General features: G+C 42.0%; 1 pseudogene; it reads right to left on the bottom strand.

The window, feature by feature from the left end:
- The window catches only part of LOC101607469, a 116628-nt pseudogene extending 98358 nt beyond the window's left edge, over positions 1 to 18270 (bottom strand).
- Between the last annotated feature and the right edge of the window lie 8159 nt (positions 18271 to 26429).

The raw sequence follows: 26429 nt of genomic DNA, 5'->3' as shown, positions 1-26429 counted from the left end.
TCCAAGACAGTCTCCTATGTTAAGGTCAGTGAATTCTGATGTCCTTAGTTTCCATGTTACTGAGCATTTTCACAAGGTTTGAAGATCAGGATGATGAGTAGCACCCCATGTTGTTTGTCTCTGCCAATACTATTACTTGTTACAGTGTTGAGAGGTGATGGGACCTTTAAGAAGGTGATGAAATCTTTAAAAGGAAGGAATATCTTTCTGAATCTTTTCTCTCTTGGGACTGGACACACTACAGAATGAGTTATTGAGAACAAGCACAGTGCCTGTGTGCACAGAGCTTCTTTTCCACATTTACTCATGGCCATCCTCCTCTTACTGAGCTTCTGCCATGAATACCTCGCCAGAAGCTGGGTAGATACTGATGTCATGAGCTCCTGAGCCTCCCACTTTTGCTGATCCACCTAGGATTCTAGGGAACTGGGGATTTTCCTCTCCAACCCTTGTCCAGTTCTGTGAGCATTAAACCATGCAGGGACCACTTTGACATTTCTGCAACCAATCTTGACACGGTGTCTTAGAAAGAAATCCCAGGGGTCAGGCACCATATATAGGGGATGAGGAGGGCATAAGAAAAAGGAAATGGACCTGGGTTGGACTTCCAGTTAAGATGGTGGCAGAGGAACCACACCAAAGCAGCCTAGGGGAGAAAAAGCCAAAGAAAACCCAGCAAAATACACACTTTTACTAAAAAGTAAGGTGTATGAGAAATTAAAATGGCAACAGAGAAGTAGAAGAGTCCCAGAGCATCCAGAGCCCACACAGGCAGGCTGAGCAGCTCTGGCAGCAGCGCCCCAGCTCCGGCAGCAGAAGTGGTGGTGGAAGCTGTGGCTCTGGCTCCAGCAGCAACAGCAGCAGCTCCAGCACTGACAACAGTGGCTCTAGCAGCAGCAGCAGCAGCTCCAGCAGTGGTGGCTATAGCAGCAGCGGACTCAGCAGCGGCAGCTTCAGCAGCAGGAGTGGCAAATCCAGCAGCAGCAGCTTCAGCAGCAGCAGTGACAGTTCCAGCAGCAGGGGTGCCCATCTTCAGGGCCACAGTGCCAGGCTCGGTTTGCCCAGCTCCAGAAAACAGAATATTGGTCTAGCGACCCAGCCAGCCTACTCGACTGAGACCAAAATCATCCAAAAAGGTAACTGGGATTGCACCAGGGAAGGGTCTCACTTGGTCACAAGCTGACTTGGAACCCTCAACAGACCAGAAACCTTAACCGCTTTGTTGATAGAGGATATGATTGTTATAAACCTACTCTTACATAAATATTTGGTGCTGTTTTTTATTGAATGTGTATAGTTTTTAGTTAAATTTTAGAATCTACCTGTATTTTGTTCCACTCAGCCTACTTGAATACTCCCATACCAGGCAAACTCAACCCCTAGGAACAATTATCTAGATACTCTGAGAGTGTTAAGAGCCACACCTAACATTGTAATCTCATACACTGAAGATATATAATATCAGATCCATTGACACAGCTAAGAATACCCAGCTAACTAGAAAATACAAGCATTAACTTAATCCAAGATGCAGAAATATATACATTATAACACAAGAAACACCAAAAATCAAGACAATATAAAACCACCAAAAAGTATTAATACATCAGAGATGACCTCCAGTGAGAACAAGTTGGAGGACATGCCTGAGAAAGATTTGAAAAGAATGATTATAAATATGTTCAAAGAAGTCAAAGAACAAATCAAAGGAATCAAAGAGGAAATCAAAGGAATCAAAGAAGACACAGGACACAAATTTAATGAAATAAAGAAGGCAATACAAGACATAAATAAGGAAATAGAAATAATAAAGAAAAACCAGTAAGAATTACTAGCAATGAGGAACACAGTTAAAGAAATAAAAAATTCTGTAGAAAATCTCACCAGTAGAATGGATGAAGGAGAGGACAGAATATCTAAGCTAGAAGACCAGGTGGCAAATCTAATACAGTCCAACAAAGAGCAAAACAAACTAATAGAAAAGTATGGATGGGAATTACAAGATATTCGGGACACTATGAAAAGATCAAACATAAGAGTTCAGGACATAGTAGAAGAAGAAGAATTTCACTCCAAAGGCATAGTAGGCGTCCTCAACAAAATCATAGAATAAAACTTCTACCAAATTAGGAAAGAGGTGTCAAGCATAGTAGGCGTCCTCAACAAAATCATAGAATAAAACTTCTACCAAATTAGGAAAGAGGTGTCAATGCAGATACAGGAAGCCTTTAGAACCCCAGCCAGACAAAACCTGGAAAGAACCTCTCCTCGCCATATTATAATCAAACTACCAAACCCACAATCCAAAGAAAAAATATTGAAAGCAGTTAGAGAGAAAAATCAAGTTATATACAAAGGCAAGCCCATCAGGATTACAGATTACTCAACATAAACTTTAAAAGCCAGAAATGCTTGGAGTGATGTGTTCCAAATTCTGAAAGATAACAACTGTCAACCAAGGTTACTTTATCCTGCAAAGCTATCCAATCAAATAGACAGAGAAATAAGGACATTCCATGACAAAAGCAGGCTAAAGGAATATTTGAAGACAAAACCAGCTCTACAGAAAATACTTGAAAGAATCCTCCATGCTGAAGAGAAGGAAAAGCACACAGATAAGAAACCTGGATAAAACAAGCAATACTCAAATACTAATTAACACAAGACAGCAAAGTTAGAACCGGAACCACAAAAAAATTGGCAAACATAAATACACAACTTTCAATAATATCACTTAATATCAACGGCCTCAATACCCCAACCACAAGACATGGGTTTGAAGACTGGGTTAAAAAGAAGGATCCTAAAATTTGTTGTCTCCAAGAAACTCAACTTTCTACAAAGGATGGACATTATTTTAGGATGAAAGGTTGGAAAACGGTGTTTCAAGCAAATGGGCCTTGAAAACAAGCAGGGGTTGCTATCCTAATATCTGACAAGGTAGACTTCAGTCCAATGTTAGTCAAGAAAGATAAGGAAGGTCACTTTATATTGATTAAGGGCACACTCCAACAGGAGGACATTACAATCCTAAACATATATGCACCTAACATGGGGGCACCCAAATTCAAAACAAACACTATTAGAACTAAGGTCACAGATAAGACCAAACAGTGGTGGTAGGTGACTTTAACAGCCCACTCTCATCAATTGACAGGTCATCCCACTAAAAAATAAACAGAGAGGCATCTGGACTAAGTGAGGTCATAGAAGGAATGGACCTTACAGATACATACAGGACAGTTCATCCAAATGCTACAGAATATATATTCTTTTCAGCAGCACATGGAATATTCTCTAAAATAGACCATATGTTAGGACACAAAGCAAATCTTAACAAATACAGGAAAATTGAAATAATTCCTTGCATTCTATATGACCACAATGGAATCAAACTACAAATCAATAACAAGAAAGGCTATAGTGCATACACAAAATCATGGAAACTAAACAATACATTACTAAATGATGAATGAGTCAATGAAGACATCAAGAAGGAAATCAAAAAAATTATAGAGTCAAACGATTATGAGAACACAACATACCAAAATCTCTGGGACACAATGAAGGCAGTTCTAAAAAGTAAATTTATAGCTTTAAGTGCCTATATTAAGAAATTAGAAAGGTCACAAGTAAACGACCTAATGCTTCACCTTAAAGCCTTGGAAAAAGAAGAACAAGGCAAACCAAAAATCAGTAGACAGGAAGAAATAATAAAGATTAGGGCAGAAATTAATGAAATAGAAACAAAACAAATCCAAAGAATTAATGAAACAAAGAGTTGGTTCTTTGGAAGGATAAACAAGATGATAAACCCTTAGCAAATCTGACCAAAAGAAAGAGAGAAGAGACACAAATTAATAAAATTAGAGATGAACAAGGTAACACCACAACAGATGCCAGGGAAATTCAAAAAATCATAGGGACATACTATAAAAGCATATACTCCACAAAGTATGAAAATCTGAAAGAAATGGATGAGTTCCTTGATTTATATGACCTACCTAAATTAAATCAAGATGAGATTTATCACTTAAATAGACCTATAACTAACAAAAGCACAGGACCAGATGGGTTCACTGCTGAATTTTAACAGACATTCAAGGAAGAGCTAACACCATCGCTTCTTAATCTTTTCCATAACATAGAAAAAGAAGGAATCCTACCAAACTCCTTCTACGAAGCAAGCATCAGCCTGATACCAAAACCAGGCAAAGACAGAACAAAAAAAAGAAAATTACAGACCAATCTCCCTCATGAACATAGATACAAAAATTCGGCACAAAATATTGGCAAACAGAATACAAGAATATATCAGAAAGATCATTCATCCCAACAAAGTAGGCTTTATTCCAGAGATTCAGGGATGGTTCAACATACACAAATGCAATACATTATATAAATAGACTGAAGGACAAAATTCACATGATCATCTCATTACATACAGAAAAGCATTTGACAAAATCCAACATCCCTTCATGATAAAATTCCTACAGCGGCTGGGAATAGAAGGAACATATCTCAACATAATAAAGGCTATTTATGACAAACCTACAGCCAACATATCACTAAATGGGGAAAAACGGGAAACTTTTTTACTAAAATCAGGAACAAGACAAGGGTGTCCACTGTCCCCACTTTTATTTAATATAGTATTGGAAGTCTTAGCCATAGCAATAAGGCAAAAGACACACATAAAAGGGATAAAATTGGAAAGAAAGATATCAAGTTATCATTATTTGCAGATGACATGATTCTATGTATAAAAGTCCCTAAAGACTCTACTAGCAAACTGCTAGAGCTGATAAACACCTACAGCCATGTAGCAGGATACAAAATAAATACACAGAAATCAGTAGCCTTCATATATGCTAACAACAAACACACAGAGAATGAAATCAGAGAATCACACCCATTCACAATTACATAAAAAAAAAAAATAAAGTACCTTGGAATAAACCTAACCAAGGAAAGAATCACTACAATGAGAACTTTAAAACACTCAAGTGAGAAATTGCAGAAGACACTAGGAAGTGGAAAAACATCCCTTGTTCCTGGATTGGAAGAATCAATATTGTGAAAATGGCAATCTTACCAAAAGCAATCTACACATTTAATGCAATCCCAATCAAAATTCCACAGGCATTCTTCATGGAAATATAAAAAAAAATCCAAAAATCATTTGGAATCACAAAATACCTCAAATATCTAAAATAATACTGAGCAACAAAAATAAGGCTGGTGGTATCACCATACCTGATTTTAACCTATACTACAGAGCCATAGTAACAAAAACAGCATGGTACTGGCACAAAAGCAGACATGTAGATCAGTGGAACAGAATAGAGGACCCAGATGTAAGTCCAGGTAGCTATAACCACCTGATATTCGATAAAAATGCCAAAAATACTCATTGGAGAAAAGACAGCCTCTTTAGCAAATGGTGTTGGGAAAACTGGATATGTGTCTGTAGAAGGATGAAAATAGATCCTTCTAACTCTCCATGCAAAGAGTTAAAGCCAAATGGATTAAAGACCTTAGCATCAGTCTGGAAACTCTAAAACTGCTAGAGGAATAATTAGGGGAAACCCTTCAACATATTGGTCTTGGCAAAGACTTTCTGAATACAACCCCAATTGCTCAGGCAATAAAACCACAGATTAATCACTGGGACCACATGAAATTACAAAGATTTTTCACTGCAAAGGACACTGTGAATAAAGCAAAGAGGCAACCTACAGAATGGAAACAAATCTTCACCAGCTATATATCTGATAGAGGATTAATATCTAGGACATACAAAGAACTTAAAAAGTTAACTAATAAGGAATCAAACAAGCTAATCAAAAAATGGGCTATGGAGCTAAAAAGAGCATTCTCAAAGCAAGAAATAGGAAGGGCATATAAGCATCTAAAAATATGTTCTACATCACTAGTCATCAGGGAAATGCAGATTAAAACTACATTGAGATTCCATCTCCTGTCAGATTGACTACCAGCATTAAAACAAATGATCATAAATGTTGGAGGGAATGTGGAAAAAGAGGAACCCTTCTACACTGTTCGTGAGAATGTAATTTGGTCTAGCCATTGTGGAAATCAGTGTGGAGGTTCCTAAAACAGCTAAAGATTCATCTACCATATGACCCAGCTATAGCACTCCTAGGCATATATCCAAAGGACTCATCTCATTTCCTTAGAAGTACGTGCTCAACCATGTTTATTGCTGCTCAATTTATAATAGCTGGGAAATGGAACCAGCCTAGATGTCCCTCAACTGATGAATGGATAATGGAGATATGGCACATTTATACAATGGAGTTCTACTCAGCGGTAAAGAAAAATGAAGTTATGAAATTTGCAGAAAAATGGATGGATCTGGAAAGGATTCTACTAAGTGAGGTAACCCAGGCCCTGAAAGCCAAGCACCACATGTTCTCCCTCATATGTGGATCCTAGCTGCAGATGATTGGGCTTCTGCATGAGAAGAAAAGAACTCAGTAGCAGAGGCCAGTAAGTTAGAAAGGAGATATAAAGGGAAGAGAAAGGAAGGGATGAGGGTACTTAATAGGTTGGTATTGTTTATATGTAAGTAGAATGATTGAGATGGGGAGGGGATATGATGGAGAATGGAATTTCAAAGGGGAAACTAGTTGGGGAGGGAGGGTTTTACTATGGGATATTTTTTTATAATCATGGAAAATGTTAATATAAATTGAGGAAAAAAAAGAAAAAGGAAAAGATTTCTAACAGTACTAATTCTGGGTACTCCTGAAACTTAGCTCTTTCTGTCTCCTCTTCTCCTCCCACACTTCCAGGAGGCTGAGGCAAGAGTAGAAGAGAGGACATTTGAAAATACTTTAGGTCAGAAGAAAGGCTCTGCCTGGCTCTCAATCATGAATAAACATCTCTGTCTTAGCTTCAACCTGTCTCCTAATGAATTGCATAAAACCCCAGATATTAATGTTCCAAATCCTTACGGGGCATCACTTCTGTGCCACAGTGCAGGGAATTATATAGTGAACAAATCCGTGTCCTGACCTGGGATTGGCTGGAGCTGCACAGCCAGGCATGGTGAGAAAGTGAGATGTTTATTTACCTCACAGCCCTGGCTGTATTATTTGGGGCTGAAGAAACAAGACCTTTTTCTATGTCTATGGAATGTACTTCAAGCCCTTAATCAGAACCCAGTGCCTCCAATGATGGCTTTGTTTCTGAAGACGTCTCACTGGAGCTCAAGGACTGAGCAGGCCCACAGGCAGGGTTTGTAAATTAGAGAGAAGGCAGAGCCAGGAACAGGGCAGGGCACTCCTCATCAAAGTGTCTGTTTGCCCAAGGTGCCTGAGTTTCAGGGAGCTAGCTGTCAGAGACCAATGGCAGACAGACACTGGACTTTCCAAGCAGCAGCTGTGGACCCCTGTTGGGATTTGGTTGGAGAGGAGAATAACTTTGCATAGTGACCCTGAGAGCTGTAAAGCATACACTGCACAAACATTAGCTCTAGTTCTCTTCTGGCTCCCACATCACCTTGACCATGAGGCTAGAGATGGCTGACATCTGCTAAGGGACTCTGCGAGCCTCTGAAGGGGAACTCCCTCTGACTTCCCACAGGCTTTCCCCAAATTCTTCACTTAGAGGCAGAGAATTCAGGCAGAATCAGAGGGGCAAGTGTAAGGTACAGAAATTAGTCTGTTTTCATGGTAACCCATTCATATGGGTCATCTTATTCCTGGCAGAACAGCCTTACTTCCCCAACAGCCTTGAGAGGAGCTGAAAGTTGGAGGGAAATTAGGCCTCACCCCACTGTGGGCACAGCCCGCTCACAGCACAACCTCCATATGGTCTGATAACTTGAGATTTCTTACACGTCTCAGGGGAAGGCTGGAGGGGTTTCTCTGTTCTTTCTACAGGTTTCCAGCATGTGTCTCTTCTCATCCATAAAAGATTGGGTTTACTCACTGTGGAAAGCTGAAAGTGAAAAACAGGTGCAGCTATATAATATTTCTCTTTAATTACTGTTTATAGTGGGGGAAAACCAAGTGTGGAAATTAATTATTCCATATTGTTAGAACAGAATGAACTACTTACTAATTTTAACTGTGACTTTTATGCAGAAGCTGTTGCTCAACATCTTATTAATTTGGGTAAATATTAACAAACAGTTCCCATAGTACACCCTGCCCTACCCTCTCCCTGTGCCACCCACCATGGCCTCTACACAGTCTCCTGGGAAGGGGCAAGCTCAGGGCTTCTCCTTGCCTTCTTTCTTGGTTCTGAGCCTAGGTGCTACAAAGTCTCCTTCCAAGAAGAAAGCTTTTTGAGTTCAGAGATGTTTTTCCTCCTCTCTCCATTGCTATCCAGGTTCCCTGAGACCTAAGTAGAAATGTAAGGAAGTACTTTTCTATTATTTATGCCCATTTCCATGTCTGGCACATTTGCCCTCTGAGTTGGAAGCCTCCATCTTTTTCTGACATGTTTCCAATGAAAGGCAAGGAAGCCAGTGACTAGGGCAGATTAGCTTGGATGAGATGGGAATAAGGAAGACTCAAAAGACCTCTCTAAGTGCATTTTCCTATGCATGGAATAGATAGTCAGTGTCTAAACTCATGAAGCCTGCGCCATGGAGTAGGGGAAGGAAGATGGTAGGGACTGGTTAACACATCCTCAGCAGAATGCACATAGTGGGTGCAGTAGCCTGGGTTGTTTTGATTGTCTGTGTCTGTATTTAAGATAGGATTTTGCTATGTTACCAAGGCTGGTCCTGAACTTGTAAGCTCAAGTAATCCTCCTTCCTCAGTATGCCAAGTAGCTTGGACTATAGGTATATGCCACCATGCCTGGATTTTACCAGTTCATTTTGTGTTACTATAACAAAATTCCCACATCTGGGCACTCTTTAAAGAAAAAGGTTATGTTTAGCTCACAGATCTAGATGTTCAAGAGCATGGAAGCAGTATTTTTCTGGCTCTAGTTGGGGTCTTGTGGTGATGCCATCATAGTGGCAGGAGTGTGCACAGAGAGATCATGAGGCAAAGAAGGGAAATGAGAGAGATTCAAGGGCCCAACTTACTTTTTTGTGTCTCTCATGTCAATTGTATCAGGTACATCCTTGTTGCTGGGATAAAATCCATCACCAGAAGCAGCTTATGGAAGAAAAATGCTTTAAGTCAGTTCATAGGGTCAGAGGGCAGTGTTCTCATGGTGGAGACAGCGCAGCAGGAATAGGAAACCTAGGATGACAGTATCACATCATTGCATCAGCAGGAAGAAGAGAGAGCACATATCACACATGAACCCTGCTTTAATACCTCAAGGCCCACCCTCAGTAACCTCCTAAAGGTTCCACAACCTTCTCCAACAGCACCAGCAACAGAAGGTCTCATCTGATGGCCTGGGACTCAGTGTTCATGTTACTTGGAATTTGATTACTACCCAGTCTTAGTCATTGTTTTGTCCTATACACAATAGGGCAGTAGAAGGCTAAGTAGGATCACATGTAAGAGAGCAGATCAGAACCTGGCTTCAGCCCGCTGCACAGAGAGGATAATAATGTGGGAAGAATAAATGAGGTTGTGTATGTTTTCAAACTGTAGGTTCAGTCTCATCTGTGAGCTTTAAAAAACTAGTGACATGAAAATTGGAATGGGAAAGGAAGGAACATAATAATAAAACAACATTAAGGAATATCACATCCAGTAAAAGTGGGTTCAGTTTTATTGAAACATTTTAATTTTATAAGTATGTTTTATACTGCATTAGGATATAAAATATTTTTGTTGGAAAAATGATTTTTAAGAATATTTTATTTACTTATTTGCAAGCAGAGAGATAGAAGAGAGACAAAGAAGGGGGGAACGGGCATGCCAGGGCCTCCTGCCACTGCAAACAAACTTCAGATGCATTCACATCTGTGAATCTGGCTTTATGTGGATTCTGGGGAAATGAACCCAGGTTACTAGGCTTTGCAGACAAGTGCCTTAACACTGAGCCATCCTCCAGCCCAATAAGCACTTTTTAATCATATTAAAAACTTTTATTGACCACTTTCATAAATATAAGCAATATACAGTGATCATAATCTGCTCTCTTTCCCCCTCCCATATCCCCCTTCCATTGAATCCCTTCTTCTCTTCAACTAGTCTGTCTTCTATTATGATGTCATCATTTTTTATTCTCATCTTATTCAGGTCTTTTGTAGGTAGTGTCAGCCACTGTTAGGTCATGAATATTAGGGCCACTTTGTGTCTGGAAGACTGTGTTGTAAGCAGCCCTCCCCTTCCTTTGGCTCTTACATTCTTCCCACCACCTCTTTGGCAATGGTCCCTGAGCCTTGGAGGGTGTGATAGAGATGTTTTGGTGTTGAACACTCCTCTGTCACTTCTCAGAACTTTGGTGAGCTTTGTATCAGACCAGTGATCACTGCCATCTGATAAAAGAAGCTTCTTTAACCAAAAGTAAGAGTAGCATTAATATATGGGCACAAACACAAATATTGAGAGGGCAGTTCAGTGGGCATAAAATAGCCATTTAGCTATATAACAATAGTAGCTTCCCCCCTAGGGCTTTTGTCCTTCCAAACTACAGGGTTTTGATTAGTTTTTCAGTACCAGGAATGCATTAACTCATGGAGTGGGCCTCAAATCCAATCAGAGAGCCACTGTTTTCCTCCATAAAAGACATGCCACCATTGCACCAGTTGGTACACCTGGCTTGGGTGACCAGTCATAAAGCTTTCAAAGTACATTTCTGGTCAACACCTTTGATGACTTTTCTCCCCCAACAGGCTACATCAGTTTTTCCAGAATCCTGGCATCTAACCAGCATTTATGAGACTTCTAATTCAGCTCCAGCTTGATTTCTCAGTGACCTGCAGTTCAAACACGTGAAATCTTTAACAATAGGGTCTTACCCAAATGCATTTTTTAAAAATTTTGTTTGTTTATTTTTATTTATTTGAGAGTTACAGAGAGAGAGAGAAAGAGGCAGAGAGAAAGAGAGAGAATGGGCATGCCAGGGCTTCCAGCCACTGCAAATGAACTCCAGATGTGTGTGCCCCCTTGTGCATCTGGCTAACGTGGGTCCTGGCAAATTGAGCCTCGCACTGGGGTCCTTAGGCTTCACAGGCAAGCGCTCAACCGCTAAGCCATCTCTCCAGCCCTTAAAGACTTTTTTGACCTCAGTTAAAATGCATTTGGGGGGCAGGACCCACATTAGCCAGATGCACAAGGGGGCACACGCATCTGGAGTTCATTTGCAGTGGCTGGAAGCCCTGGTGCGCCCATTCTCTCTCTCTATCTCTCTCTCTGTCACACTCAATAAATAAATAAAAATGAACAACAAAATTTTTTTAAGTCTTTAAGCTAATGAGAGAATGAGTATGAAATGCTTTTGACATCTTTACTGGTATACCATCATTCAAAACAGTACAGGGACCCAATAAGCACTTATCTTAATGTTCATACCTATATATCAGTGCTACTCTCACTTTTGATAGAGAAACTTCTCTTTTCAGATGGCAGTGACCTTGGGATGACTCAGAAGGCATCATGGTGCTGTGAAGAAATGACAGGAGTGCTTTGCATGGCAATATCTCTATCACACCTTCCAAGGCTCAGGGTCCATTGCAGAAGAGGTGGTAGCACTCCTTATGACGTGCTCCTCCCATACAAAAATGTCCTGGATATCCATGACCTCACAGTGCCTGACACTACCTACATAGGACCATCATAATAGGAGGAAAAGATCATGACATCAAAATAAAAGAGAGACTGATTGAGAGGAGGAAGGTATATAATAGAGAATGGAGTTTCAAAGAGGAAAATGGGGGGAGGGAATTACCATGGGATATTGTTTATAACCATGGAAGTTGCTAAGAAAAAATAATTGAATAAAAATATCTTTAAAATAAAAAATGTACAGTGATCTTTATTATTATGTGGGATATAGATGAGAACACAGGGCTGGTAGATAGTAGGAACCACTTATTGAGTATGCAAACTCCATGAGGATCATGGCTACAGTGATATTTCTTTGTCAAAATCCACAAAGTATAAAGCCACCTGACAAGCAAAACATTTGTCACTTGAATTTCACATACAGTGCTAAACATCAGATGAGCACAAAAATGGCATCCTAAAATCCCACCATCCTCTCACCTTCCTCTTATCCTCTGAGTGTCTTCATGGGAATGAGTGGCCTGCTCTTTCAGGGCCTATAGAGAACTTCCTATAGAGAAGGAAGAGATGCTGAACTTGGTATGGATTTGGGGGTGAGGGGAAGTGAGGAAAAAAGAAAGACCCAAAGTGGGCATGTTTTAATCCTGTCTGCCAAGGACTCCCATCTTTTCCCAAAACTGCCAGCCACATGGTCTCTATACCAGCTGCCTTAGATGACCACATCTCATACCATAAATGTCTCTCTAGGCAATTGATCAGAAATAGCAAGACCTCCCCTTCCAGAGATCTCCCTTCCCTTTCCTCCATATAAATCTTTTCTAGCCCTTTCCCAAGGTGGAAATACTGAGAGGGGAAACTTGAGAGCTGTCAGTGTGAAAGTCCCTGCAGATGGAGGAAGCCGGTCTGCAGGGAGAAGTGGGAGACAAGACAGAGGTATCCGTGTCTTGTCCAAGTTCTCAGATGCACTTGATCAGGAGGCCCAGCTGCATCCTTGTTATGCTTGCAGCACAGCTGCTCAGCCTCACAGTCAATGAGTCACTCTGTCTGCCTTTTCCCAAGCTCATTTGAGGTGAGTTTCTGCTCCTTGCATTCAAGAATCTTTCCTGCATGTTCTTCAAAGAAAGCAAGTTGATGGGACTGGAAGGGAGGACTCTGAACAGTCATTTTCTCAACGTGGGCCTGCGTCATGCTGGGACCAGAGGCTGCCACCCCCATCTCTCTCTTCCTGCCCAGGCATCTGCAGGATAACATAGCCCAGAACCAGGTGCAGCATCAGGAAGAGAAACACCAGCCAATGCACACCCTAGATTCGCCAGCTTGCAGGCTCCCTCAGGGCAGGAAAGGCTGAGGGCAGCCAGCTCATCCCACGTGGGTCCTCCAGGCTCTTCCATGTTTAAATGCCATGAGCTCTACTGTGCCAAGGGCGGCCACATCAGGAGCCTTGGATTAAGTGATCTGTCTCCCTCCAACACAGCTGCTCTCTGGTTTCTGTCTGACAAATGTGGTTCATTAGGGCTGACAAAGATGAATGTCCTTGTTTATATGGAAGTCGACTAAGTGCTGTTCTCGGGGAGCCTGTGGACCTGGAGCTGAAGCAAAGTATACATCAGGTTGGCTCCCCAACACTTCCTTTTAGCCACAGGCTGTGATGGGGACACACATCCATGCTACCTGCCAAGAAAAGATCCCACAAGAGTTTCTGGTTGGGGTACAACGAGATCTGGCAGCTGAATGCTGTTTCTGTCCCCACAACCTGAGAGTCAACCTCGCTTATGGAGGGTCCTGCAATGTGAGTAAGGATGCCCACTGTCAACAGGCATACATCTGACAGTCTTCTTTCCATCTAAACACTCCTACAAGCTGAGTGTATAAGAGGTGGGGTGTGTGCTGAGAACCAGGACAGTGTAGCCTCAGACAGAATGTGGGCATAGCCGCATACACTATGGCAACTCCCAAGAGGAGAATGAGAGCAGCTGCCTCCTTCCTGTCCTATCCAGTGACTTAGTCCACAAGTCCATGGCTCTATAATCTGCGAAACAAAAGCAACAATTCTTAGCCTGACTGGGCAGCAGAGACGCTGGCAGCTGTGGCTTTCGATGTTTCGGATCTTTATTCACAGAAAGAAACACATTTTATACCCAACCCAGGGGCATGGGTGTGTGTGGGAATATGCCCATGTGCACTTGTGCACACGCAGGTGCACACACACACACACAATTTCAACAGCTTCACCGAACAATATTTACCTGCATCGAGTGAAACTTATTCTGATATTTTCCATCCTAATTTCCTATTTTAAGAACATACTGATTGCAAAACAGTAAATTCATTCCATGATCACCAATAGGTCAAAGCAACCCATTACAGCAATGCTGACCCATGGTGATTTTTCAAAGTCCACACTGATCTTGTGGGGTCAAGGTCTCCCAGGAAGGAAGCATGTAAGAGATGGGTAATAGTTAGCCTAGTGGGGGGGAACAGAGGAGAAAGCATTTCTGACAAAGAAGACCACATGTGCAAATGTTGGGGGGGGGGGACCAAGAGAGAGCAGCTTCTGGCATGTGCAGAAGCTGGAAGTTAGTTCACCTAAAGCAAGAGTGCTGGGGAGGTATGTAAGGGAAAGCCAGGTAGGATGGCTCTGGAGGCTTTCAGATGCTTGATGAGTTCAGACTGTGCTGAGGATAAACCTACTGGGCTTAGCAACGAGCCAGGGCTGTGTGATTTAGCAGGGAGGGAGAGTGGCTGGAGAATAATACACTTGTCATGTTTATTCTCTACTGAGGTGGAACTGTGAGATGAACCTAGTGGCCCTGCTCTGCCCCCACTCTAGTTAAACCCCACACCCTGTAATCCTAGACTGCCTCTACCCCCATGAGGTGAGCTCCTAGGACAGAACTCTGCACTACCTTAGTCTCTCCACACACCAAACAGGGAGGCCCATCTCTGCCCAGAAACTGCTTAGGCAAGGGGTAGTGGTAGAAAGTTCTCTTTCTGCCTCTGGTCAGAGCCATCCTCCTCCCCTCTAGTCTGTCTCACCACTGAGCCCTGAAGTTGTGTACTTGAAAAGAGACTTTTTAAAAAATCGGGCTGGAGAGATGGCTTAGTGGTTAAGCACTTGCCTGTGAAGCCTAAGGACCCCGGTTCGAGGCTCGGTTCCCCAGGTCCCACGTTAGCCAGATGCACAAGGGGGCGCACGCGTCTGGAGTTCGTTTGCAGAGGCTGGAAGCCCTGGCGCGCCCATTCTCTCTCTCTCCCTCTATCTGTCTTTCTATGTCTATTGCTCTCAAATAAATTTTAAAAAAAAGAAAAAAAATCATACTTATTTAAAAAAATACAATGCTTATTTTATTTTCTCAAACTGGTTAGAATGCATAAAGGGCCTGGGTGTAGGTATAATTTATTAGCTTTTACAAGCCAGTAAACCCTGATTCCCTCCACCCCACTTTTAAAAGAAGGGGTTTGAAGGCTACTCTGAGATTAAGGTATAATGCCTATGAAGCAGAGCACAGTGCCTGGCCCATGCAGAAACTATTTGGTTTCTGATGGGTCCATTGGTCTCCCTGTACCCAGCCTTGCATCCCATGTTTGCAGCACCACAAATCCATCTCTTTCAGACTTCTTGTAGCAGACAGCTTCAGTTTCACTGAGATGAACTTCCAGACCAGGTACAGTTATGGAGGAAGGGATATTTACTGAAGCTTACAGATCCAGGGAAAGTTCCAGAATGGAAGAAGCTGGCCTGCCTTCACAGGACCAGGCAGAGAGAGAAAGAGAGAAGCACAAGACAAAAGCCACATAGCACAGCACACTTCAGAAACTCCAGCTAGCACACTTTGCATATCTTTAGATTGAAATCTTAAACCCACCACCATACCTTAAGATCTGATCCACCCAGTGAAACTGACTCCATCAAGGTGGCTACAGATGCAAACTACAAAATAATAAAACACTGAATATATTGGGGGCCATCTATTCAAACTGCCACATGCTACCCCTGGCCCCTAGTACATTTATAACAAACATACATTTTAAAATGTAGTCAGTTCAATTTCAAAGGTCCCCACAGTCTTGACCGATTTTAAGATACTAAGCCCTGTAAAATCAAACAAGTTAAATACTTCCAACATATAAAGGCACAGAGTAAACATTTTCAACTGGTATAATGCGTAGCAAGAAGAGACTAAAACAATGGAAATTCGACCACCATCAAATTCTGTAGTTCAAGTTCAATATAACCAGAGACTGCCAGTCTCCAGATTTTCCAAGTCTGCCCCTTCAGCTGGGCAAAGTAGCCAGAGAACACTTCCATCCTAGGCCAACAGTGTATTCCATGGTAGCCCTTGCATAGTCCTGGTATATCCAAAATGTCTTCAGGTCTCCATGCAAACCACGGTCCATCTTCCAAAGGCTCTTTCAGCCTATCAGTGCATCAGGCCCTACCACATCTCAGCAGCGGCTCCTGCAACCATGTGCAATTCACAACCATGCTTCTGAAACCAACACCAGGTGTGCCGGACACAGCCATAATGCAGGGATGAAATAAACAATAGCCTTGAAAAGCAGTTTCCTTCTCCAGTCAACTCTTTTTTAAAATGTTTGCATTTTTATGATAGCCCTTCCTTAAGCATATCTCCATTGTTTTAATGTAAAGTAGTTGGACCATCTTCCTTAAGATTGCTAATGTGTTTGACATAGCAGGTTCAGTAACCTAAGACCAGTCTCAGTGTCTGTAATTTTAACTTGTTTGAGGTTTTCCAGATTAAAAATCTTAAATCTCTCAGTCCAGTATCTTTAGCCAAGCACATCAGTCCATAAGAAATTTAACCAACCATGATTAAACTGTCTGGGTCTGGGCAGCAGAACGCAGCCAGCCCTTATGTCAGTAGCCCAGTTCCAACAAAGTCCTCTGTAGTCTTTCCTTCCCCCTTAGAAAGCTCATAAGCCAAGCTTAGAAGTTCAATACTGTCTGCACTTAGCATTCTCAAACTCTCATTAGAATAGCCCATTAAACTTGGCTTACCACTCCAGATGGCATCTTCAGTTGCAAGCACCAAGCCCATGACCATTCCTCCAAAACAAAGGTTCCAAAAGACCAACATCCAATGGTCATGTACAGCTCAGCCCACTCTCAGTACCAGCTTCTGTAGCAGACAGCTTCAGGTTCACTGAGATAAACTTCCAGACCAGGTGCAGTTATAGAGGAAGGGATATTTATTAAAGCTTACAGATCCAGGGGAAGTTCCATAATGGCAGAAGAAGCTGGCCTGCCTTCACAAGACCAGACAGAGAGAGAAAGAGAGAAGCACAAGACAAAAGCCACATAGCACAGCACACTTCAGGAACTCCAGCTAGCACACTTTGCATGTCTTTAAATTGAAATCTCAAATCCACCACCACACCTTAAGATACACCCAATGAAACTGCCACCAGCTAGGTGGCTGCAGATGCGAACTACAAAGTAATAAAACACTGCTCAAGCTGGCCTATGGGTCCAGGTCAAGGTTGGGGACTCAAATGAGTGACCAAAGAGGGGGCTGACATGGGAAGACCCAATGGTGCATCTCAGGTGGAGTCTAAGCAGCCACAGGGTGAGCCCCAGCAAGCCAACACTCAGACCCAAGCCTCGAGACCACGAAGAGGAAGCGCACACCTTCTCCCTGGACCAGGCTAAGTAAGCACTGCACAAACATCTCATCCAGTGAGAATCGTTACCCTCATTAGGACACACATTCAAACAACTGTCAAGCGGAGGAGCAGGATGTAAAGCCAAGTTTGCCTGGCACCTGAGCTCTGGTGACAGGAACTGAAGCCCCTCAGGGTAAGGCAGCACCAGAGCTCAGGGGAGGACAGATGGGGTCTTGGCAGGAAAAGGGTAGAGGAGCCAGGATCTCTTGCAGACTTTCAGTGCTCTACTCCACTGTGCATAAGCCCAGTGAGACCCAGGCTTGGAGACATTGTCTGTGCTCCACCAGGTTTGAGAAGGCCATGATGTGGTTTCAGAAGCCAGCTAAGCCCCATCCACCAGCGGCGCTTCCCTGCTCTGGTTTCCTGTACACGCAGCTCCCTCTCTTTTATTCCACACTGAAGGTTTTCTTCCTTCTCACTCGACTGTTTTTTTTTTTTCCTTTTGGCTTCTGTTTAAAATTAATTCCACAACACTGAATAACCTTCCCCCACAAGGTTGGAGTTAATCAGCCTGAATTTATTAAGATCTTTACAATCAAATGAGCTCATACCAGGAGGAGGAAAGGTACCTTATTATCCCATTTTCAGAGCTTGAATAATTTTAGGCCCTAACTCTACTGTCGACCCCCGAATACTTCGGTCACTATAGCCAATGACTCTAGAGAGCACTGGACCACAGACTTCTTCGTGCCTCCCATTCCTGATGTGGGAAGAACGTGCTCAGACCAGTGAGTCATCCTAGAGAAAAACCAACACCACGGAAGGACATGTCCAGAATGGTGGAACCTGCTCCTGTCTCACAGGCCAAATGGGTGTAGATGCTTTTCCCCTTGGAGAAAGTTTACCACCTTCGGGGTGCTTTCAGCTTTTCTTGGATCTCTGTGCCTTCTCTCCTTTTACTTTCCGACATTCCTCACAGCAAGGACCTCTTGTATGAAGCCTGCAAGATGAGATCCATATTTCAAGTGATCCACTCGGCTCAGAAATGGCCCTGCTGCTGGTCCATCCCTACTAAACCCATGCTTGCAACCTTAACAATTTATCCCATACTCTTGTGTGTTAAGGTCTAAGATTTGGTTGTGTAAGTCTTGCAAAGAAGGGGCCAAGCATACCCATGGGGTAGAAGTCTGTTCCACCACTGTCTGTGGGTAGGGCTGGTTATAAATTAAATGTTCTTTCCCACCCACAAAAGACGTGTTTGAGGCCCTCTGTGAAGATGACCTTATTTTAAAATAGTGTGTTTGCGGATGTAATCAAAGGTTACTACAAAATTTCTCGAATCCAACATGCTTGGTGCCTTTATTTTAGAAGAGGAAACAGAAAGATGCACACAAGAAGCTCACTAGGTTAATGCAGAGTGAGGACTGGAGTGAGGCATCCACCATGCTGAGGACTGCAGGTAACACCCGACACTAAGGAAGGCGTGGACAGACTCTCAGAGTTTTCCAGAACAGACTTTGCTGACATTTTGCTTTTGGACATCGAAACTCCAGAACTGTGCAGGAGAAAATCAGGCCAATATGTCTGCCATTGCTCCTAATGCCCATACCAGGCCAATATATCCACCACTGCACCTAATGAACTTTTGATTTCTATCACCCATGCTCTTAGGTCACCATGTTCTGCCCTGTGTGATTCCTTCCTTTTGCCTTCTATACACTTTTCCTTTTTCCATACCAATGTCCAATTACCTGTTGAGTCTCAGGGATCTTTCTGGTTCTGAGTACTGAGCCCCCAGAACTAACCCCTGTGCTGATCTGACATATTTAGGAGGGAAATCCCAGATGCCTGTTACCATGTGAGGGCTCTCCATTGCCCCTGTGCACAGACGTTCAGTTTTGAAGTGACTGTCTAAAACCTTTCAGTGTGGAGAGATGGCTCAGCAGTTAAAGTGCTTGCCTGCAAAGCCTAAGGACTCTGGTTTGACTCCCCAGTACCTATGTTAAGCCAGATGCACAAGATACCACATGCCCTTTCTCTCTCATTCTCTCTGCCTCTCTCTCATAAAATAAATAATAAAACTTTTCAGCCTCTTTCCAATTATTGGTCCATAACAATACTCTCTTTACCCTCCACCCCCAGGATCATAGGAAGTCCTAAAGACACCATCTGGGCAGCTTGCTCAGCTCATACTTGGATTATGGGCCAGCTTCTGCTGAGCGCTCTGGAGGTAGTTTCTGCCATACCTCCCTTTAAAGTTCATTTGGTAGTGAGATGACAGGCAAAGCATTGCAGCTCTGGGAACATATGCTACCCAACCCACTCTGACTTTAACAAATGTCAGGGGTAGACATGTCTGGTAACACCTAGAAACCCTTAACTACTTAGGTTTGATTAACCTCTATAACTTTACTACTTATTTCCTGTACAGCTCCACTCGCCCCATTGTGGTTTTTTTTTTTTTTCCCTGCATCATCTCCAAGATGGAGTAAACCGGACGTTTACTGAAAGCTTCATATGCAATTGGTTCCACACCCATGGGTTTAAGATATTTGAAAACAATGTGCCTGTACTGAACATGCACTAGCTTTAACTGTCTTTATTCCCTAAACAACATAATTTTAAAACTACTTACCTAGCATGCACATTATATTGGATATTATAAGTAATCCAGAGGTGATTTAAAATAAAAGGGAGGGTGTACACATGCTATATGCAAATGTTGCATCATTGTAAACCAGGGACTTGAGCATCGACAGATTTTCTTATCTGCAGGGAGCCCTGGAACCAATCTCCACAAATGTGGAGGGAGAACTTTACATGTGGTTTTTCCTCCTTATAATGCTACTACCCTGGAGAGGTGCCCCGCTGACATGACAATCAGAAGTACCAGAGACATAGTGCCACCCTCGATAAGCTCTTAGTTGTATTTGGACCAATATAGTTCTCTTGGCTTACCTCATGACTTTTAATCAAAAGAATTCAGGTCTTCTGCGATTTCTACCTCTTTGTTCTATGTTTCACTGTACATTTGTACAGACATGTTCACGTTCTCAAAATTTCACTGATTTCCTATTGTATTTATGATACCTATACCCAATTCCCATCTGGTCAATTAATTCTTCCCACTTAACCCTTGCCATTTTCCCTGACTCTTGGCTCTCTCTCCTGGTTGCAGTTTTGCTCCTACCCATATGAACTTACAGCTTTCTACATCTGTGTTTTCTGCTTTCAGGTTATGGATCCAAAAGCATATACATATGCATATGTCCAAGCGCCTGAGGACTCTGGGCTATCTCCTCTGGTTTCTTGCTGCAGACTGTCCCACTGGACAGCTCCTACAAGTTCTCTCCTGCTTAGATCCAGCACAGAAGCAGTGAACATGGACAATTGGTAGGCATCATTCAAGCAGGGTTTCAAAGGAAGACTGATTTTTCCTAAGTAGAGGAAGATGGCTGGACATATCAGGTAGACAGAGTAGCTCCTTCAAATGGACCAAATTTCAGATTTCAAAATTCAGAACAGCAAATTTCAGATTGCAGTCTGGGGCTTTTGGGCATCTTTGAGACGTTTCAGGGGATCCATAAAGTCAATTCTCATAATAATTATCATATGGTATTTGCCTTTTTACTGCAAGATGTTTACACTGATATTGCTGAAGCAAAAGTGGATAAAAATAAAGGCAATTGCTACAGGCTGGACCAATGGTCATAGTGTTTTGCATAACTAGACATGTGCCAAAAAAGACATTATTCTCACTTACAAAGGTTTTAAATGAAGCAATAAACATTTTAAGTCTCATTAGCACTTGACTCTTAACAATATATACTTATTTTAGTATTCTGTGTAATGAAATACTAGGGACAGTAAAGCTCTTCTGTTGCTTGCTATACTACAATGGTCATCTCAGGAAAAGCCCTTGTATAATTGTTTAGCTTGTAATTTAAATTAACTTGCTTTCTCAAGAACTCCATTTTTGTTTGAAAAAATGACTTATAATCAAGCTATTGATAGTTAAGCTTGGGTATTTTTCAGATACTTGTTAAAATATGTTCAAGAGGGGCTGGGGAAATGGCTTAGCAAATATGGCATTTGCCTGCAAAGCCTAAGGAGCCAGGTTCGATTCCCCAGGGCCCATGTAAGCCAGCTGCACAGAGGGGCACATGTGTCTGGAGTTTGTATGCAGTGCCTGGAGGCCCTGGCATGCCCATTCTCTCTTCCTATCTATCTGTCTTTTTCTCTCTCATAAATAAATAAATAAAATATTTTTTAAATGTGTTCATGAGAAACAAATGATAGCATTGGTTGCCACTGACAAAAATCAAGTATTCAAGTGAAAATGAGAAATTTGGAGATTTTATTGCTGCTATAATGAGTCTAAGAGCTCTCAATATTTAAGGAATTATTTGATGATATTTGTGTAATGTAAATTTGCGATATTGGATAATGAAATGCATCAATTGGAAAGATCTGCATAGCAAGTGAACTGTTTTACAGATGGCCAGAGAATGATGCTACAGAAGTAAAGATCAATCCAAAGTTTGAAAGTGGCTAAAGATTTTAATGTTACAGAGAACCAAAATGATTATCTACTCACTTCCAGATTCTATTTTGTATCTGATCTTTAAGGCAGCTAGTGGTATCAAAGCATATCTACAATTATTTTCAAATATTATCAAAACATTGTCCCTTTTCCAACTACATGAATATAATGATGAGTAAGTTTAAAATTACATAGATAGCTCACATTGTATTATTATTTGACAGGACTGATCTATATCTTGCCTTGTCAAAAGGCCTGCAAAGTCAACAGTGGTAGAAATTTTGCCTTTACCTTATCTCAAATTTAGTACCACTCTTGAACCCAGAACACATATTGAGTTAACTCACAACTGTAAATCTGCTTAAAATGATAAAATGTCTTTACAATAGATAGCAAGTCTTCCAAGGCCTGAATACCTTTATCACAACCCAATTTCAGTAGAGGTGCTGAGTGTGACCTAATAGGTGAAGCTAGATTTAAATCTGGAAAGACAGTTCAGTATGAGCAGAGTGAAGGTCTTCTGGGAGAACCATCTTACACAAAGGCTTGGGGATGCTAATGGGCAAAGAATATCTCTAAACTGGGTTTAGAAGATGGTCCTCAAAGACAGGTACCCTAACAGCATTGGCACCCCATAGGGATCTGTTGGAAATGCACATTGTTTGGCTCTATCATCGACCCAGTGAATCAGGGATTCTGGGGGTGGAGACAAGCAGTTTGTATAGTAGGAAGGTCTCGGGGTGATTCTGATATACATTCTGAAGCTTGAGACCTTTGACTGTAAATCCCTCATAAAGCAGGAAGAAGCTAGTAACATGTGGATGGTCCTATGGTTTGGTTAACTAGGTTCCATTCATAAGAAAGGGTTTGTGTGGGAGGGACTTGGTGAGTTTGACCTGGACACATTAAAGTTTAAGTCAGATTTATTGAAAGTAAAATTACATATAGTGAAATTCATCTTTTTTCTCTTGACCTTTGACAAATATATATGGTTGTGTAGCCACTATTGTAATCAAGATCTAGAGACCTTTCATTACCCCCCAGAAGTTCTCTTCTACCCTCACAGTGGATGCCCCATACCTATCTAATGCCGCGGTAAGCACTGGCTTTTCCAGTGCAGCAAAATGAATAATGCAGAATGAAGCCTGTCACATGCCTGTCTCTCACTTAGAGTAAGATTTTTAAATTCATCCACGGACATCATGTGTTTGTGCTTCATTCCTTTAATTCGGTGGGTTATATTCATGTGGGTAGCTGGGGAATTGAACTCAGGCCAACAGGCTTTGCAAGCAAGTACCTTTAACCACCAAGCCAACTCTCCTCAGCCCTAATGTGTGATATTTAATTGTGTGGAGGAAGTACAGTTTGTTCATCCATGGCATTATGGTTGCCTTAAGATTGGCATTCTTAGAATAAGGCTGTTGTAAATATCCATATATATGTCTTTGTGAAAATTTTCATTTTCTTTGAGAAAATACCTACAATGTGATTTCTAGGTCATATGTTAAATGCAAGTTTTTCAATATAAGAACCTACCAAGCTGCTTTCCCAAGGTGGCCATATCATCTTGTATTGTTACCTGTAACTAATGAGAGTTCCAGTTGTTCTGAATACTAACTAGCAATGGCTCATCTCAGCCTTTAAATTTTATGGCTATTCAGCCAGGCCAAAGGAGCCAATGGGTGCAATAGTGGAATGTCTGTCATGGTGGAAACCAACTTCCCCTCAATTGGACTGGAGGCCCACTCCATGGGGCGGGGGGAACACATCCCTGATACTGAAAACTTAAAACATGTATAGTCATGAGCCCTAGGGGTGTAACATCTGCTGATGTCTGGAAAAATGTATATACTATGCTTATCAAACTACCCAGTAAGCAGTTCTCTTGATATTTATACCCTTATATTAATGCTACTCTCACTTTGGGTAGAGAATCTTCTCTTTTCAGATGGCAGTGACTTTGGAATGACTCAGAAGATATCATAGTGCTGGAAAGAAGTGACTGGAGTACTGAGTAACATCTCGATCACACCTTCCAAGGCTCAGGGTCTAATGCGGAAGAGGTGGCAAAAAGAATGTAAGAGCCAAAGAAAGGGAAGGACTCTTTACAATGTGCTCCCTCCAGACATAAAATGGCCTGGATATCCATGCCTTCATAGTGCCTGACACTACCTACACAAGACCATCATAAGAGGAGGAAAAGATCATGACATCAAAATAAAAGAGAGACTGAGATGGGGAGGGGATATGATGGAGAATGGAATTTCAAAGGGGAAAGTAGGGGGGTGAGGGAGGGTATTGCCATGGGATATTTTTTATAATCATGGAAAATGTTAATAAAAATTGAGAAAAAATATTTATTTTTAGACAGAGAGGGAGAATTGGGTGCGCTAGGGCCACTGCAAATAAACTCCAGACACATGCGCCACCTTGTGCATCTAGTTTGTGGGTCATGGGGAATCAAACCTGTGTCCTTTAGCTTTACAGGTAAGTGACTTAACTGCTAAGCTATCTCTCTGTTCCCCCCCACACACACACAAAAGATTGCTCTTAAATAAAAGATTGTAGATGATAGTAAAAAAAAAAAAAATCACAGCTATTTTGCCCTTCTCCTCCCCATTCTACAGATAACTACATCATCTAATGCCATATCAGCCATGTCCCTGAGACACACAGTGAAGGTCAGAGTGAAGGAATTTGGATATATTGGATATATCCTAGTCATCAGGTCTGTCTTCAACACTGATAAAGCAAACACTGCCAGCATCAGTGGCCCCTTTGTTGACCATAACTATTAGGAGTACAAGGTCAAGTATGATTCTACCCATGACAAGTTTCATGGCACAGTGAAGGCTGAGAACAAGAGCTTCATGACCAGTGAGAAAGCCATCTCCATCTTGTAGGCATCAGACCCTGCCAACATGGAGCGATGACTGTGGTAAGTTTGCCGTGGAGTCTACTCTTGTCTCCAGTACCATGGAGAAGGTTAGGACCACTTGAAGGGGGTATCTGAAGGGTCATCATGTTTGTCCCCTCTGCTGATGCTCACATTTTTGTGATGGTAATGAAACACAAAAAGTCAGCAATGCCTCCTACATCACCATTTGATCACCCATGATAATTTCGGCATTGCAGAGGATTCATGACCATAGTCCGTGCCATCACTACCATCCAGAAGACCATGGATGAACTCTCTAGGAAACCATGGTCTCATGGCCGTGCAGTTACCCAGAACATTATCCCTGTATCTACTGGTGCTACCATGATTCTGGGCAAGGTTATCCAGAGGTTACTGGCATGGTTTTCCATATGTCTGCCCCCAATGTCTCCATCATGAATCTGACCTACTGACTGGAGAAGGCTGCCAATATTATTATATCAAGAAGATAGTGAAGGGCTGGGAAGAGGCTCAACAGTTAAAGGCTCTTGCTTTCAAAACCTGCTGCCCAGGGTTGATTCTCCAGTACCCATGTAAAGCCAGCTGCACATTCATCTGGACTTCACTTGCAGTAGCAAGATGATGTGGCATGCCAATTCTTCCTTTCTTTCTCTCCCTCCCTACCATTCTCTCTCTCTCTCTCTCTCTCTCTCTCTCTCTCTCTCTCTCTCTCTCTCTCACACACACACACACACACACACACACACACACACACACACACTTATTTTAAAAAATGATGGTTGTGAAACAGATATAATAGGGCTCCCTGAAGGTCATGCTGGGAAAAACTGAAACTTTAAGAGCAACATCCACTCATTCACCTTTGCTGATGGGGTCCTGCTTTGGCCTCACATTCACTTTGTCAAGCTCATTTCCTGGTATGACAATAATTTTGGTTACAGCAACAAGGTGGTTGGTCCATATGGCCTCAAAGTATTAAGAAGCCCTGGACCACTCACTTCAGCAATGGCTCAAGAGGAAGAGTGAGGCTCCTAAGCTACTAGGGAGGCCCAATCGTGACTCAGCCTTCCTACACACTGAGCATCTCCCCTACTTATGGTTTTCATCCTGGACCCCTAAAAAGAAGAGGATGAGGGAACCCTATTCTGTCACCATCAAAAACATTCACTGTATGCTCTAAAACAGTTTGGGGGGGGCCTATTTTGTTGCTTATTCAATGGTATTTCATTTTGTTTTAAATTTCATTTCGCTATGACTTATGATGAATATTTGGCATCTTTTTATGTGCTAATTTGGCATATATATCTCTTCTTTAGCTGAAGGATGCATCTTTTGGCTGGGGAGATGGTTCAGTCATTAAAGATATTTTCTTGCAAAGCCTTCCAGCACAGGTTTACTTGTCCAATACCAACAGAAATCCAGATGCACATCATGGCACACACATCTGGAATTCATTTATAGCAACAAAAGGTCCCAATGTACCCACATACATTTTCTCCTTTTCTTTCTTTCCCTCTCCTCATCAAGTACATAAATAAACTTATTTTTTAAGGTGCATCTTTGGGGCTAGAAAGGCCAACAGTTAAGGTGCTTTCCCGCAAAGCCTAACAACCCAGGATCAATTCCCCAGTACCCATATAAAGCCAAATGCACAAAGTGGCACATGCATTTGGAGTTCATTTGCAAG

Source organism: Jaculus jaculus, chromosome 9 (assembly GCF_020740685.1).
Source record: "Jaculus jaculus isolate mJacJac1 chromosome 9, mJacJac1.mat.Y.cur, whole genome shotgun sequence".
Taxonomy (NCBI): domain Eukaryota; kingdom Metazoa; phylum Chordata; class Mammalia; order Rodentia; family Dipodidae; genus Jaculus; species Jaculus jaculus.
The sequence above is the reverse complement of the archived record's forward strand: the minus strand, read 5'-3'. Positions and strand labels throughout refer to the sequence as shown.